The sequence below is a fragment of the Prionailurus viverrinus genome, chromosome C1 (genome assembly GCF_022837055.1).
Source record: "Prionailurus viverrinus isolate Anna chromosome C1, UM_Priviv_1.0, whole genome shotgun sequence".
NCBI classification, from domain to species: domain Eukaryota; kingdom Metazoa; phylum Chordata; class Mammalia; order Carnivora; family Felidae; genus Prionailurus; species Prionailurus viverrinus.
The window spans coordinates 26,835,794-26,849,173 of NC_062568.1; positions in this window are offsets into that span (position 1 = coordinate 26,835,794).

Genomic DNA, 13,380 nt, shown 5'->3' on the forward strand with positions numbered 1-13,380 from the left:
AGCTTCAAGATCCGAATGGATTAGAAAGGAGTAAGATGCAGGGAAATAAAAGCTATACTTCTGATGAAACACTCGTGAGGGTCACAGTTCCACAACAGTGCCCACTAAAAGCCTGAGATTTAATAAAAAGATTTTCTTTTTACTTTTTTAAAAGTTTTTATTTAAATCCTAGTTAGTTAACATACAGTATACTATTAGCTTTAGATGTAGAATTTAGATTTATCACTTACATACAACACCAGGTGCTCATTACAAGCGCCCTCCTTAATCCCCATCACCCATTTAACCCTTGCTCCATGTACCACCCCTCTGGTAACCATCAGTTCTCTATAGTTATGAGTCTGTTTCTTGGTTTGCCTCTTTTCCCCCTCTGCTTTTTTGTTTTGTTTCTTAAATTCCACAAATGAGTGAAATCATACAGTATTTATCTTTCTGACTTACTTTGCTTAGCATAATACTCTCTAGATCTATCCATATCATTGTAAATAGCAAGGTTTCACTTTTTTGTGGTTAAGTAATATTCCATTATATATGTATACATACACACACACATATATACCACGTCTTCTTTATCCATTTAGCAGCTGATGGCCATTTGGGCTCTTTCCATAATGTGGTTATTGTTGATAATGCTGCCATAAACTTTGGGGTGCATGTATCCCTTCAAATGAGTATCCTTTGGGAAATACTTAGTAGCGAAATTTGCTGAATTGTAGGGTAGTTCTATTTTTGACTTTCTGAGGGCCCTCCATACAATTTTCCAGAGTGGCTGCCCCAGCTTGTATTCCCACCAACAGTGCAAGAGTGTTCCCCTTTCTCAACATCCTCGCCAACGCTTGTTTCCTGTGTTGTTAATTTTAGCCATTCTGACTGGTGTCAGATATTACCTGACATCACATCTCGTAGTCTTGATTTGTATTTCCCTTTTGATAAATGATGTTGAGCATGTTTCCATGTGTCTGTTAGCCTTCTGTATGTCTTCTTTGGAAAAAAGCCCATTCATGTCTTTTGCCCATTTTTTAACTGGATTATTTGGTTTTTGGCTATTAAGTTTTATAAGGTTTTCATATATCTTGGATACTAACCCTTTATCAGATATATCGTTTGCAAATATTTTCTCCCATTCCATAGTTTGCCTTTTAGTTTTGTTGATTATTTCCTTTGCTCTGCCAAAGCTTTTTATTTTAATGAAGTCCTAATACTTCATTTTTGCTTTTGTTTCCCTTGTCTCAGGACATATATCTAATAAGTTTACCAATGTCAAAGAGGTTACTGCCTGTGTTCTCCTCTAGGATTTTGATGGATTCCTGTCTCCCATTTAGATCTTTGATCCATTTTGAATTTCTTACTGCGTATGATGTAAGAAAGTGGTACAGTTTCATTCTTTTGCAGGTTGCTCTCCAGTTTTCCTGACACCATTTATTGAAGAGACTCTTTTTTCCACTGAATATTCTTTCCTGCTTTTGAAGTTTTAGTTGACCATATAGTTGTGGGTCCATTTCTGGATTTTCTATTCTGTTTCATTGATCTATGAGTCTGTTTTTGTGTCAGTACCATACTGTTTTGGTTACTACAGCTTTGTAATTAGAAGGTTATAGAACACTCCCCATCTCCTGCATCTTCTGCATCTTGACACTGCACCAGTATTTCAATGGTGGATAATAGCTGAAGGAGTTTTAAGACACAGATTCTTCTTGAAGAATACTTAAGGAATCCCAAAGTACCTAGTCCTGGAGAAGGCTTATAGTCTCATAGACCCCGATTCCTATCACAGCAGCAGATGCCATGGCATCTACCATCATGTGGTTCCGTAGGAGGGCTTGACACCTAGAATGTACCACTGCAGTAAGTCATTATAGAGAGGGAAAGCAGAGCCATGCCTGACCATCTAGCCCATGTCTAATCTCCGGTAAGCCCGGGGTTTCCTGGGCACAGGGGTTTTGGGGGCACAAATTTGCTCGCCATCTTATATCACTGACAGAACACTCCATGATGTTAGTGGACTTGCTAGATGAGTCACTGAAGAATCTTCTTCCCCTACTTGTTAGAGCTCAACATTAGTCTCAGGAGATGCCGGCTTAAAGCTAACCGATCTTATGCCATACATGTGATTCAATTGATCTAGATTGCTGACCTCAGCAGCCCAAACTTGTTCATAATGGTAGGTTCTAAAGACCTCTTTCTAGATTTGCATGAGCGAGATGCTATAGGTTTAGCACAAAATGCTGAATTTGCAAATGCTATCAATTTGCAAATGTATAATAGGTAGAGCAGTTACCTGACTTGATGTGTCAAGTCTGGCAATAAGTGGTAACCTTGGTTGTCTCAGCTTGAAGAAGATACTATTAAGATCCTTCATACAGTCTTTTAGAAGATGCTTTTAGGCTGCATATGCACAATAGCCAATTCTACTTGTCAAGCTTCTCTCAGTTTCAAGCAATAGAAATTCAATTCAAAATAGCTTAAAGACAAAGGGGGATTTATTATTGGCTTATGTAATAACTTATGGAAGTTGGGGATAGAAATTTTTTCGGGAATAACTAGGACTTAAATGCAGTCATTAGCCTATCTATCTCTTATTTCGCTTTCTCCCTCTCTCTTGCCCTTGTTCCTCTAAGTTAGTCTAATTCTTTTTATAGATATTCTCCCTTAATTTGGTGATTAAAAGTAGTCACCATAACCCCAGTCCTAGAACATTCTGGTACAGAATCCCAACAGAAAGAGCAAGTTAATTTTTCCCAGAATCCAAATAACAATCTTAGACAAGGACTCTGACTGACTTGCTTGGTCATGTACCTACTCCTTGGACCAATCACTACTTCTAGAAGGAGTACAATGACTGTCCATCCATGTGGCCAGAGAGTACTGTGACCAATAACTCCATTATCACCCCCAAGGAAGGGGAACTATTGCTTTCCCCAAGAAAAGAAGAGGAGGTTTTTTTATATAAAGAGTGAAGACGGGGGCGCCTACGTGGCTCAGTTGGTTAAGTGTCCAACTTTGGCTCAGGTCATGATCTCTCCTCTCATGAGCTTGAGCCCTGCATTGGTCTCTGTGCTGACAGCTCAAAGCCTGGAGCCTGATTCAGATTGTCTCCCTCTCTCTCTCTGCCCTCCCCACTTGTGTGCTCATGCTCTTTCTCTCTCTCTCCCTCCCTCCCTCTCTCTCTCTCAAATATTAATAAAAACATTTTAAATCTCTTAAAAGAGACACAACCTTGAAGACAACCTCGACGACACAAACAACAGATGTTTACTATATTCTACCCCTTGATTTCCTATCATACACATTTAATCTTGATATAATACATATTATTCCAAAGGTGTACCCACCTGAGAATTTGATCACCTTCACCCTAAAGATAGGCAACCCAAAACCACACCCTAGTCCAGCATCTTGGAATCACATACATTACCCTGACTAGGTCCAGATAATTTCTCACAACAGTGGAGCCTAGGGCTAACTGATAAAGTCAACCATCTTCAACATACCCAATATAAAATAGTAGAGACAGAATAGCAATAGAAATTCCCATTTGATAAGTAGAGAAGAGGAAAGGATATAAATGCTGGGTGCCATATCCTGCTTGATAGAAATCATAAGAACATATCTCCCTAAGGCTAGAGAGGTTCTGTGGGAAGGCAATCCCATCCCTAGTCTGGTTTACAAGGAGGCTTTCCCTTGGACATTGAATTCCAAGGCTCTCTCTGAGAGGAGAGGGGAGGAGTATTCTGGGGTCTCATAAGCAAATCAATTCCCAAAGCATGGTTATAGAGGGCCTGGGAATTGCCTTAGGAGTAGAGCCAACCAGGTCCCTTTTTAGATCTGGAGTTTCTCAGAGAATAACTCCTTAAAACTCTAGTAAGCTGTTAATGGAATCACTTCTGGAAAACTCCATTAGCTCAGAACCAATGCCAGAAATCTTGGCTAGTAATAATTTGTAAATCGTAATCCTGACTTTAAGTTTCCGTATCTTAGCAACAAGCCTTGGTACTCTGCCCATGCTCCCAGCTCTCTTTGTTAGGTGTCCATCTTGGTCTCTGTTGTAGAACTATATGAGACAATAAATTGGGGTGATGAGGCAAAGTTAATCTATCCCTAGCCGGCAGGCCATATCCCATTGGATGAAGCCCCAGTATAGGAGTAATTATTACCTTTATTTAGCAAGAGTAACACAGAGCCAATAGTATTTAGGAGAAGTTCCCATATTCTCTGGCCTTTCCCTGGTTTCAATATGATCTTCCTTCCTTACGCTAAACTGAGAATAAGACAGATATTTTAGTACTTGCAAGTTCACAAAGACATGAGTATCTGACCTTCGGTGTTCTTGGCATTCTGACTATCAACAGATACATATTAGGTTCTCTCTGCCTTCAACTCCTCAACCTGTCCCTTTCTTTCAGGGCAATAGTGAAGATTGCAAAAGTAACCAACACCCTCAATAATTCTGATATTTCTCTAGCGGATCCCCTGAGGCTCCAGGCTTGAGGTTCATGGTCTGAGTCCTAAAATCTCAAAGATGATAAGGAGCCAGCTGTTCAGTTAGTGCATAGCAAAGGTTTGATCTTCCCATTTGGAGATGAAAGACTTAACATAGTTCCCTATTTCACCTCAACTCCTGTAGTTCCACATTGTGGGGTCTGTCATTGGCAATGCCCTCCTTCTAGGTTCCAGCTTCTGTGTTGGCCAAACCCTTTTGCTTGCAAATGACAGAAATCTAATGCAAACCACCTTTTAAAAAGCAGGTGTGGTGGGGGGGGAGGCAATTTGTTAGCTCAGATAACATGGGTCAAGGAATCAGATCTGGGAACAGTGACGTTCTCACATCTCCACCTCTCAGCTCTGCTTCCCTTTGAGAGTTGGTCTCATTCCCTTCTGGAAGAGGGCCTCCCCCTGTGTGATGGGGACACCAAACCTTGGAAACCCAAACCTACAGTGTTCAGGAGCAGGTATCTCAGCAGAATGAGAATCACCTTTCTCATAGTATCCAGTTATCTGTCCCATGAAAGGTCTCTGGTTGACCCTGACTGGTCATCTACCCAACTCATAAACTCATGACTGTTTCCAGATGAGTTTCCAATAAGATGGAAAGCCTGAGTTATAAACCCTCCCTATGGCTGGCTGTTGGGTGAAAGGACAGGAGTTTGTGACTGGAAGCCTCCTACCACTGCACGGAATGGGGTGGAACAGTCCTCCACCTCTCCCATCACTAGAATAAGTAGGGAGGGAATATAGGGAAGACAAGAATGACACGGACTCCACTACACTGACTTCCCTGCCTCCCCGGGTCTGAGAATCCTAAACTCACACATAAACTGCCTTGATGGAGAACCTGAAGGATCCACAAAGTATACCAGTTAATTTGTTTAAAAACCACCAAAATGGCTATGTTATTCACAAAGATATCTAATGCAGATATTTACACTTGCAGCCTGCAGCGAGAGTGACACCTCAGGACACCAGAGCAGGACCTGAGAGTGTCTGGACATACTTCCACCATGCCTCTTGTGCTTTTCAGAGGTGGCCTTCTCTCTTCATGCCATGTTGGCTAAACACAGGGACTACATGTTGAGCCTTGCACCCCAGCTTGCTTTTGGAGTACCCTCGGAACTATGATGTCTAGGGTCTGATGTTCTGGTTATGTTTGAGGGGCCAAAGTTCAGGAGACTTGGCCAGGTTAGTTTCTGTGGGAAAGACTGCATTGAGCAGAATATCACACTAGAGGCCAGAGGGATAGAATTTATTACAGCAGAAGACACTCAAAGGTTGTAGCAGGGAACATGGCACTGACTACCAGATCCAGAAGGGAGCTGGGAGGCGACAAGAGGTGGATCAGGACAAGTGGTTCAGGACTAAGGATGTGAATGACACTACAGTCTTGAGACTTGCTTTCATGAGATTGTTGAAAACTCCTGGGGAGGTTAGGCTTGAAGCTAAAAGGATCTGGAGGTAAAAGTAGGACAATGGATTATGCATTAAAGCCATTTTCTAAGTGCCCAGTTGTTTTACACTGTAAGGTTTATTTTATGCATATTTTATAGATTGTGACCTTCAAATGAAGAAAATGTATCTTGCATAATGGTCTAGGATATTTTTGCCTCAAGGCTATTATATTTCTTATTTTTATATTATTGACTTTCTGAATTTCACAGCTATACTTGTTTTTAGAACACAGGGAGCTTTATAAAGCACTTAATTCAGTAGTTTTTACACTAATTTGTTGGGGTTTTTTAATCACTCTTTTTTGTCCTCCAAATCTCACAAGAAATTCCAATCTGTAAGTTGGTGTCATTCATTCAACAAATATTTATGTTCCTGACACAGGGCTAAATGCTGAAAAAGGGGCAGGAATCAAACTCTGCTCCCAGTGGAGCCTGGAGGGTCTTAGGAGCCCCTCCCAATTTCTCTTCTGAGGCTGTCACCTTCTGTCACAGCCTTGGGGTACCCCTGAGGGTCTGGACATAATTCACAGATCCCTAGCTAGGCTCACTCCCTCACTCAGAATGAGGACACTGAGGTCAGAGGGTAAACCATTCATTTTACATTTTATATCTTAAATACTAGCATCTTATAACTTAAGTATCAAAAAGTTTAATTTCATCTGTTACTTTTGTCTTACTTTAGATCAGAAAGAACATCACCAGTTGCCTACCTTCCCCTTTAAAAACAAAAACAAAACATTTCTTCTTGCATCTGCCTTCAGAGTTCTTTTGAGTGGAGGAGCATGACTTTTTTTTTCTTATTTGGTACTCACTTTATACTGTCATTTTGCTTTTTAAAGGATATCTTATGTAGGAGGATGAGAGTAGAGTTGAGTTGACAGAATTAAAGCAAATAATGGTCCCAGTGGTAAAGCAGAAGGCTTGGTGTGGAAGAGTAGGAGGCACAGAAATGTGATTATGATAAAATTATCAGGAAAGAAAGCCTCTAAGTGGAAGGTCAAAAGAAGAAAAGGCCACTCACTGAGGATTCTACATGGATAACTGGACTGTCCTCTAGGAAGAATGCTATAAATGAGGGTAAGTTGTATCATAAAGACATTTTCATAGGAGCCCATTTTCTTCATGGACAGTCTCTTGTCTTTGTTGCCTTTGTGATCAAAGAGCCACAATCACTGGTCAAACTTGAAGAATCCATGACATTGAAATGGAATATGATGTAATTCAAAACACGGTGTCTGAGCACATACCATGTGGCAGATACCGTGACACGCTCTCAGGGCCTAAAGGACTAAGAGTTCTACCCCAGGAGCACTCTATCCAGAGAGGGAGAAAGACGCACGAGCAAATAAATAGAACGTTGATTCATTCATTGATCAGTGTGTACTCCGTGCTTACTCTGAGCCAGGCGCTGGGCTGGGCAACTGAAAATTCAGGCCAACAGCAATAGAAACATTTGTTCAACTCTGGGCATGTGTGGTATGCAGGGGAGGCGGACAATCAAATAATCACAGAAGCAGTTGTAGAATTGTGTCTTTTACAGGGCTATGAAGGTGAGGCCCAGGGAGCTCAAGAGCCTGAAATGGCACATGTGATCTAGTAAGAGAACTCAGGGAAGTCTCACTCCATCTGAGATCTGAAAGAAGACCAGAGACTGACTAGGCCAAGTGAAGAGTCTTCCAGGATCCCCACTCTAGGTCAGGGAGCCATGGAAGGGAGCTGGGTGCAAAATTGGTGAGGTGGGTTGGAATCTAGGCAGGAAGTTGTAAGCCACACAGAAGGGTTTTAAGAGTAATGGGGAGCCATAAATCCTTTATAAAAGTTCTATGTAAGAAGTGTTATGGGTAGAAAGAGGAAGTAATTAATTCTTCCTGAGAAGTGGGAAAGTCTGAAAATGAAAGACATTTGGGCTGGGCCTTGTCAGATGAGTAGATATTTTTCTAGGTGGTAAACAGGGTAAAGCCACCCCAGATGATGCCAATGGTACAATTGGGAAACATGGGGCAGGACAGGTGACAATCTGGTTGAGTCAGCAAGTGGTTCAGGAGGCTTGGGGGTTGCTGAAGGAAGAGTTAGAAATGATGTCAATAAACCAAACTTGTAAAGTTGAGGCATATAGCAAAAATGTGGAAGAGAGAAGGAGGAATGCATAATGACGGGAAAGACAGAGCCAGCTGGCCCAAAGAAGCATTGAACTGGAGTCCTATTGTTTTCTTTATTCCTGCTAAGAATTGTCTTCTCTCCCCTCTCTAAGAAGCCAGGTAGACACAATTGCCAGTACTATCAGAATTAGGCTGTGGCTCTGGGCCAAGGGGTCCTCAGAATGCCAACTTCCCAGCAAGCTACATTCTTCTTTCTGTACCCCACAGCCATTTTTCAGACCATTTGCCTTGATCCCAATATTTGGCTGCCCATATTCCTTACCTAGGGTTTTCTTGATCCCATGTCATATGGTCTCTGCCTTTTTACTTTCATTTTTAAGGTTCCCATTCTGTTTGTTTTTTTTTAACTTCCTCTGGCTTGACTTCCCAAGCTCCTTGCCTATCATTTTCTCACTGCCAAATCTGACTTCTTTAGACCATTGGGGCCTGTGAGTACTTATGGATCCTTTCAATGCCCTCTCCACTACTTCCCCTGCCAATTTCCCAACTTGGTTCATTCTAGTCAATTTTCTCTTTTGCCACAAGGACCCTGCCATCTGCTGCCATGCTAGAACCCACCTAAAATAAAAGCCACCTCAGATTCTTATGACTTTCCAGAAATTCCACTGCTACCCCATTCAACTCTGCACTTTGAACAACCCAAGGGAATGTAGCACCTGAAATATTTCGAAAATGAATTGCCACCATACAGCAGTCTCCCCAGCACCCAGTTAATGACTAAATCAAACAGAAAGGTGATGCTGGCATATATGCAGCATCATATATTTCTCTGCATCTGCATATATTTCTCTGCATCAGCTTCATGATTCTCGGAAACTGAGTTAAGTTGAATACTTTCTTTTTAAAGTAAAATGGGGCCCTGTTAGGGTTTACTGAAGTAAAGTAAGTAACGTGCTTAGTTCAATGACTAACATACAGCCAATTCTCATTGAAGGATTGCTACTACTAAATATTTTGGCAGTAAAGAGATATACTCACATAACTTTTACTTCATATTTTCCTGGAATTAGATTGCACAGCAACTGGCTAGTACACTGAACAAGGCATAGAAGACTGAGATCACAAGTCAGCAAACTTTTTTTTTCAAGGGCCAGATGGTATCTTAGGCTGTGCAGACAACATGCTTTCTGTCACAACTACTCAATGTTGCCTTTGTAGAGTGAAATCAGCCATAGGAAATAGTAAACAAATGGGTGTGGCTGTGTTCCAATAAAACATGATAAACAAAAGCAGGTGACAGGACAGTGAACCACAGTTTGACCTCTGATGTACATGGTTGTCCGTGATACAATAGACTAAGGAATTAATGAATTTATTAATTACAAATGGTCACTGACAATCTACTAAGCTGGATGCTGGGCATACAGTGGTAAGACAAAGAAATACGGTTTCTGCTCCACAGAGGTAAGTGGAGGAGATGGGCATTAATCAAATTAGCACACATATAAATTTACAAATGGATTAGGGCTTTGAAGTAAAGGTATGGTGTTCTTAGACTATTTGAGAAAGAGACCTTTGTTGTTTGTTCCTATATTGGTGGGGATTAGTTAGAAAACTTTCTGTGAGAAAATGTTGCTTGAGCTGAGATCTGAAATATGAGAATAAGCTAACAGGCTGAGGAAGTTTGGGAAGGTTTACCAGGCAGAAGACCCAATGAGTGCAAAGCCCTCTGATGGGAGGAAACCTAGAATATCCAAAGGATCGAGATAAGACTGGGATAGCCAAAGTACATGTGACCTAGAAATACATGGTGTAAGACATGACTAGGGAGCTTTGATGAGGATTATGGTCTTTAGTCTGAAAGCAAGGGCAAGCCCACGACTAGCTCTAAAGTGTGATTGAATTTGCATACTGAAAAGAAATATCCCTTCAGGTAAGATATGGAGAATGGAGTGGAGGGAGACATACAACACTGTAATGTGAGAAATTTCCAGTTAGGGCTAGGTTATTCTTTTGAAAGAGGGAGCATGGGTGGTTTGATGATTTGCAAGTAAGAATTGCTTTTTTGCATCATGGAAAAGTCATTTGAACTCTTTCTGGTCTGTGGAAAATGAAGAAGAAAAAAATGAGTGTGTGTATTTCATCAAATACATTTTATCTTAATGTTTCTCTTTCAGCAGCAAAATGCAGATGAATTTGCATAAAAGTTTACTCAAACACAGTTCTGGTGACCTACTGACTCAACTTGTTTTTCAGCTTGAGATATTTTCCACACATGAAACATTTTAGCTCAGATAACAGACAGGTTGTAATAAAACATCTTGTCTGAACAAGATATAATATCATTAGTCAAACGTGTTGGAAGTAAATTAAGTGTTTTCAAAGATTAAAAACTGATAATCTAGCTGTTGGTTCGGTTACCCATAAATTGAGCTTAAAAATAATAATTAAAAATAATAATAACTTTTTAGGCTCCTTAGATTACCCATCTTCCATCTAATGGTACCAAGAACTTACAAGGTTTAAAATAGTTCTCATCCAGGAAGATTTGCCCCCCAGGGGAAATTTGACAATGTCTGAAGTCATTTTTGGTTGTCACAGATAGGAAGAGGGGGAGGTTGCTACTGGCATCTAGTGTGGAGGGGCCAGGGATGCTGTTAACATCCTACCATACACACAACAGACTTACCCCCAGCAAAGAATTATCCAAACCACAATGTTAATAGTATTAATGGGGTGTAGAAACCCTGGTCTGGAACAATGTTAACCCACAAATTTCCTTCAGCTCTGTTCCAGGTGATGCTATGAAGTCCTTCTTTCTTTTCTGTGGTGGTGGTGGTGGTGGTGGTGGTGGTGGTATTTATTTTCTTTTTACTTTTTTTACTTTCTTTCTTTACTTTCTTTCTCCCCCCCACCCCCACTTTCTTCTTTCCTTCCTCTCCTTCTCCCCCTTCTTCCTCTTCTTCCTCCTCCTCCTTTGTCTTTGCTGACTCACCTAGTTTCTAAAATCTGAAATGAGATTCTTCAGTTTTTGCAGAAGACTTGAAATATCTCATGGACGCAGGTCACTTCCACCCTAGTATATCTTGAAGTCTAAATGATTGACTCCTACAGTGACATCATCTTTCACTAGGACTCACTCATCTCCCTGCATTCTGTCCCTTCTCCTCCACCAACTAGCCTTTTAAACATGCAGCTTAATCTTGTCAATCTCCTGTTTATACAATATATATATAAACCTTCAATGACTTCCCAAGAGAGATTTTCAATTTTTTAAATGTCATCTTGTGGCACTCCTACTCTTCACTCTGCCATGCTGGATTCTTAGTCTTGAGTATGCTGTGCTCCAGTCTGTTTCACAGACCCTTCCCTCTGTCTGGAATGCTGTTCCCTTTATTTCCTTACCTATCGCCTACTTATTTTCAAGTCGCACCTTAATCATAATTTCTCAAAGAAATATTCCCTGACTCCAAGACTAGGTACGCAGCATCAGAACACTTGAGAATATTTAATTATTTTTTACCTTTGCTTAATGTTAATGTTGGCCTCCACCAGACTATAAAGCAAACCATGAGTGGGTGTTCAAAAAGAACCTTGCATTTTAGCCTGTTCCAAAGACTTTTGATCTTTTTTTTTTTTTTTTTTTTGTAACCACTTGTCATGGAGCTAATGCTCTCTCTAAGAAAATAGTGGACTTGGGCAAAATTTGCAAACAATCCTGGCATCTTAACTGTAGCATCACACAATAAGCCACATTTATACATTCCAGTACAAAGTCCTTCTGCCTCTAATATTAGCCTGGCTAACTGTACTAGACAACTTTCATAACTCATCTTGTGTTCTTCTGGACCACTTTACTCTAGCCATTGTGGCAGTAACCAGTTGGTGTAACCTTACCATAGTTATTCCTATAACTCTAGCTTTTAGCCCTGGGACCATTATATCATGGTACACCTGGGGAAACCTGCCTGGACTCATGTATGTGCAGCTTTAAGGTACAAAGGATTTAGCACTCTGTAGGGCAATTCTTGGTTAATGGTTGATATTGCTAGTGTTCTACCAGTCCCACTGTCTTAAGCAGACTATTCTGGAAATACATTCTAAGTCATCTTTAGAAGGTCCTGGCTGGATCAAACTTTAGCTGTTTATGGTGATGGTCAAGCCAATAGTGTATCCCTGAATAGGTTTTCCCTTTTATCCTCTTAATCCATCACTAATGCTCTCTGGGACCACTTCCAAAATAAACTACATGTACGTAAACCCTTGTCTTGTGCTCTCATCCTGTGGGGAGCTCAGTCTAAGACAATTGCATTGTATTTTGAGGGAGTCATGTGGGGGAAGCTATTTAATCGCACAGAAAATGAATCCACTTTGCTCCAGAAATTCTGGATCCATCTGTGATAGAAACTAAATAATGGTCCCTCAAATCTATCCTAGTCTCCAGAACCTGTGAATAGGTTACCTTAACACTACCAAAGGAACTTTGCAGATGTGACTAAAATAAGGATCTTGAGCTAGGGAAATTATCTTGGACTATCCGGGTGGCTACTAAATGTAATCACAAGTCCTTCTAAAAGAGAGGCAGGAGAGTCCGAGTCGGAGAGGTCCTGTGCTGTTGGAAACAGAGATTAGAGTAAGGCGCTTTGAAGATGGAGAAAGGCACCACAAGCCAAGGAATACAAGTAGCCACCAGAAATTGGAAAAAGCAAGGAAATGGATTCTCCCCTATAGTCTACAGAAGGAAGTGTGATTTTAGCTGAGTAAAACTGGCTTCAGACTTCTGACTGCCATAAACCTGAGAGAATAAGTTTATATTAAGCCACTAACTTTCTGGTATTTTCCTCTTATTGCTATAACAAACAGTCTACCTCTTTGACCATGATACAGTTGAACACCTGTTAATAAAAATAATAGTAGCTGCTAATATTTTTTTAAGCCCAGTGCTTACTGTGAGTCAGGTTCTGTGCTAGCCACTTATTCTCCATTCTTACCTAATTTTTACAACAACCTTAAAAGGTTAGTACCTCTACTATCTATTCATCAGGGTCAATACCATCCTATGGTACTCCAGACCCATCTCTTTCCTTCTCTGCCCTAGGAGGCAGGTCCACACTGACTGCCTCAACTGGCTTCCTTGATCTCTTGCTTCTAGTTAAGTTTGACCAGTTGGAGGCAAAAGCAGGAGATATGGAGGGTGGGTGGGCAGTGAGGTCTCCAGCTCTCTTTCTCCAAGGTTATTTTTTTTTAATTTTTTTTTAACATTTATTTTTGAGATGGAGAGAGAGCATGAACGGGGGAGGGTCAGAGAGAGAGGGAGACACAGAATCTGAAACAGGCTC